The sequence below is a fragment of the Schistocerca cancellata genome, chromosome 2, assembly GCF_023864275.1.
Source record: "Schistocerca cancellata isolate TAMUIC-IGC-003103 chromosome 2, iqSchCanc2.1, whole genome shotgun sequence".
NCBI lineage: Eukaryota > Metazoa > Arthropoda > Insecta > Orthoptera > Acrididae > Schistocerca > Schistocerca cancellata.
In genome coordinates this window covers 767,348,613-767,353,471 of record NC_064627.1, presented here as the reverse complement: position 1 = coordinate 767,353,471, position 4,859 = coordinate 767,348,613, and the positions used below count along the sequence as shown (strand labels likewise).

The 4,859-nt window shown below is 44.8% G+C and overlaps 1 pseudogene; it reads left to right on the top strand.

Annotated features, from left to right (window-relative positions):
• Positions 1-3,749: 3,749 nt before the first annotated feature.
• On the top strand, positions 3,750-3,867 carry LOC126163217 (5S ribosomal RNA; annotated as a pseudogene).
• Positions 3,868-4,859: the final 992 nt, after the last annotated feature.

Genomic DNA, 4,859 nt, shown 5'->3' with positions numbered 1-4,859 from the left:
TCTTTTTTCGAAATCACATTTTTTTACAGGAAGTGCTCGAAATTCCTGCCTCCAAAAGCGATACAAAGTTGACATAGTTGATTAAAAGATTGGCGCACCCTATCGAAAATAGGATGGCTTGCTGAAAAGTAATACTTTCCAAATTTTTGTGTGAGATTCTTAAGGCTTTTCAAATAAAACGAACGTTACTAACGTTCTACATCTTTATTCTTCAAGTCAACATCTTTAGTTCTCAACACAGCCATCCCGGCGACGAATACATTTCTCCCAGACCAGTCTGTTGATATTGTCGCTGTAGAACGTTTGACTTTTTTGACGGAGCCACATCCTCATCTCTGCTTGCAGCGTTTCATCACCACCAAAGTGAAGTTCTCGAAGCCACTCTGCAAGTTTTGGAAACAGGCGAAAATTGCATTGGGCCAAGTCGAGACTGTATGGAGGATGGTCTATGACAGTCAACCCAAAGCGTCAGATTGTCAGATTGTTGCAGATATCGCAGCGATTGTGTGTGGTCCGACATTGTCATGCTGAAGGAGAGGATGCCTCATATGTGAACGAACTCTTCGTATTCGGAACTCGATTACATCACGCTGTCAGGTCGATGAAATCCAGTCTTCCATGACAGGGTAAGGCTGTTCTTGAGATCAGTGGAGGTTCAGCACTATAGTACTTTACTAACCTTGACTCCATAGCACGGTATTCTCTTATATTTCTACCATCTTTGACCTGAATCACACAGCTACTTGCAGGATGTCCTATAGTTTAACATGCACTCTAATCGCCGTTGCAAATTGGGATTGTATTCATATACAGATCCCTGGAAGAGGTAAAATAAGATACAAAACGAATACTAAGAACGACTGAGACTGAATCCATCAATTTGGATTAGTGTACAGATATTTCACACTTTTGCATCACACTGTGATTGAGGAACTTTGAAGAAAAATATTTCAGCAAACAACAGTTGTAATAAGATGTTGTAATTCGTGAAGTACATGGACAATACGTATCTTTCGTCACATTCGAATCTGAGGCACACGAACTGGCAAAGTGCAAAAGATGTGACGTAGTGTGCAATAAACTGACGTCGAGAGAAAAGATAAATAGGTCGACGATCCGTAAGCTTATTTTAACCGTCTGGGCGTTATTAGTCATATATATCATTATTTACTGTATTCGCGTTCCTCTGAGGATTTGGAACCCATGTACATCATACATTGTTGAAGGCTTGGTTCTAAGCCATTAGAATTATTTAAGAATGAAACTAAATTGCGCAAAAGAATTGAAGGGTTATAAATAGGAGGCTGAGAAAACATCAGCACCTTTTGCTGATCCAGATCACGTTCAGAGTTCGTCGAATGGTTTTGAATGGTATGTGGTGGTTTCACCCTGTATACTTGAGCAAAAACTACGGTATTACTGCATTACAAAGGGGTAATATCACATTCAGTATTGTTGCAGTCCCACGGAATTAATAGAGAAGGGTGAATCGTCCGGATGATGTCAGTAGTACCAAAGTTTGTCAAAGGCATCATCGAGTTACGCGTAGTACTCCAAACTGTCGTCATCGACCGTGAAATGTGTGTAAATGAACGCCACAAGAAAGGATGTGATTTCGTTGGCGCCCTTTATGCCCCCTCCTGAGTCCTCCTCGTGTAGATTATGAGCGCCTGTGTGTGATAAATGTATTCCTCAGCCACCCATAAGAAAACTGTATGATTTCAAAGCTGCGCATCGCGGCTATTAGGTCAGTCGTCCGCATCAAGAGATTTGCGTACGAGTGGCTGGGGGAGGGGTCGACGACCTTCCCATAGTTTCAAACGTCCACTGTGGCGTTGGGAAGAGCTGTGGTGCAATTTGGTGCCAATATGACATAATTAACACACCTTACATCTCACATGAACTTCTGAGCTCTGGATATCTGTTGCATGTGTCGGGACCTTGCTGTCTGAAGCGTCGCCAATTCGAGGATGAGGTTGCAGGGTGCCACACATTTGCAGCATTACGGAGGCATTCTGGAGCCAAATTTCACACTACCATAGAGCAATAGTGGGAAATGACGGGATTTAAAACACAATGACGTTTTAATACCTTTGCCCAGTGCAGTTACTAACAGAATATTAGCAAGACGACGTTAGTATATCCGTATTTTGTTTATATGCGCCGATGTTGAGCCGATTTTACGCTTATCTTTTGACGATGTCACTTTGAGTCGATTATATTACAACTCGTTTTTATAACAGGTATGTCTTATCATACTTACAGCGCATAATTTCTCACTTGTATGTCAGTAACTTCATTATGGCCTATTTTATTCTTTTAAGCTGTAGACAATGCACTAGTTGTATTCGTGTATTTCCCATGCAGCAGGTCAGGAACCGGTAGTCTGAGTGCCTAACAAGTTTGTGATCACAGACGGAAGTAAAGAAATTTATTCTACGCTTTCTGGATCACTGTTCTATTCGCGACCATATCGCAACTTGTGAGAATTAATATTTTTGAGTATTGCGTTCGGTGGGAAAACAGTATGTTTATCTATATAAAGTACGAATAGGGTTAGATAGGCACGGAAAGTCCGGGAACACCGGAACGTGGTGGCATTATTTGTTTATATTCTAAATGGGAGTTTCAGAGGGTTGGTCCTAGAGAGGCAAATACGTCAAATACAGCAGAGTTTATGCCGGAAGTGGAGTGGTCAGGTCCTTCAGCTCGTCCAGAAGGGGGGAAAAGCGGGGTGAAAGGGGGGAGGGGAGAAGGAGTGGGGCAGAGCGGGGCAAACCGCTGCACACATGGCCAGTGGTTCAGGTCGCGGGTCGCCGCATTAGTTTGGTCACGGACGGCAGAGTCCGCAAACACTGCTGGCAGCTCTCCCAGACGAGCGCCGAGGGGTCGTTGGTGGAGTCACATCCACATATTCAGAGAGAGAGAGGTAGATGGTAGATAGAGGAAGAGAGAGAGAGAAAGATAGAGAGAAAGCAATGTACGGGAACGGGAGGTGGGGTGCAAGGAGAAAAGGAATGAGGTAGGAAACCGAGGCGGGACGCAGTATCTGGTGACTCCTTATATGAATTACAAACAGCAGAAAAGTAAACCTGCCTCGATCGACCGACCACATAGGTAACCCCGGTAACGAATGACCCGACAACTCTCAAACAAACTGCGAAATGCAGCGAATTTATTCGCGAAGGTTACTCTACTCTATTTAAGCAAACGCGTGAGCTAACTTTTTGTGACCACGAATACCAACCCAGTAATGTATTGAGTTAACGGTAGCACTTATTGAAGGCGCATCGTGACATTTCCAGTCACATTTTTGATTGAACAACTACAGTAAATATTTTCAAGCGAAAGATACGTGAAACTTCTCCATACCCTGTAACACAGTACACAAAATCGCACGTGTTGTTTCAAGCTGCCCTTGCCCTTTTCACCAGAAAGTGAATATAAAGTGACATAGACCAACAGCACTGCCTTTTGTCGCCGTCTTGTACCACCACCGTCTTCGACATATTACCAAGCCATCACTGCATGATCCGTTTATAAAGGAAGGAAGGGGCTTAGTTAAATACGTTTTTCGTCACAACGACATCATTTTTTCGAAATTACGAAATTTCGACAGCCGGTTTTCTCTTCTGAATGCGATAATATTTTTGGAAACACAGTCTTAGAGACAGAAACGAAAGTTGTAGTAAAATACGAAAAAGGGGAGCTCTTACGGAAACTTCCAACTTGTTATTCAAGGGTAGATCGGCAACGGCCTTGCCGCAGTGGATACACCGGTTCCCGTCAGATCACCGCAGTTAAGCGCTGTCGGGTGTGGTCGGCACGTGGATGGGTGACCATCCGCGCCGCCTTGAGCTGTTGCCATTTTTAGGGGTGCACTCAGCCTCGTGATGCCAACTGAGGAGCTACTCGACCGAATAGAAGCGGCTCCGGTCAAAGAAAACCATCATAACGACCGGGAGAGCGTTGTGCTGACCGCTTGCCCCTCCTATCCGCACCCTTACCTGAGGATGACACGGCGGTCGGATGGTCCCGATGGGCCACTTCTGGCCTGAAGACGGAGTGCTTTATTCAAGGGTAGATCGGTCGAGAGATAACATGAAAAGGGTTCTATGAACATTTTGTCAAGCAGATTAGTGATGCAAATGTACTTGTAGACGAGTAGAGACCGTGGAGGAAAGACCTTTAATTGAAGCTCGTCTTTTCACACATGTATTATGATGATGATGACGTAAATCCTGTGATGCACAGTCATGTACAGGTCAGGGGTTAACAAATGCGAGTCTGAATTCGATAATTCATCTGAGAAATTTCAACTTCGTAAGTGTGGAACTGAAAAAGTAAACGTGACTTTTGGTGCTAGGCTCAGATCGTGAAACGGAGTCCTCTGCGTAGTAATCAGGATCCCTCTCTTATTATATTACGAACAATATATCGTAGTCATGAGAAGATATCTGTTCAGAGTATATGCAGGAACGTGAGATCGAGGAGCAGAAGTCCCCAGAAGTTGGCGCTGTGCGTTCGTACTCCGAATACATAGCTACTTGCGATGTGTTCACGGCTGTCTAGGGGCGTACGTCTGGATTTCCTCTCGACTTCTGAGTTCGAGCAGGCGTTCCGTCTGCTGCCTTTTCACCGACGGAGTGCGAACTGCGTCTGGTTTCCTCTCTCTCTCTCTCTCTCTCTCTCTCTCTCAGTGTGTGTGTGTGTGTGTGTGTGTGTGCGTGTGTGTGTGGTGTGTGTGTGTGTGTGTGTGTGTGTGTGGATGAGAGTGTGTGAGTGTGTGTGCAGCGGGAAGGGAAGGACACGAATTTCCGAGGTCGCCGTCAATAGGAGCAATCTGGCAGGCCGTATCC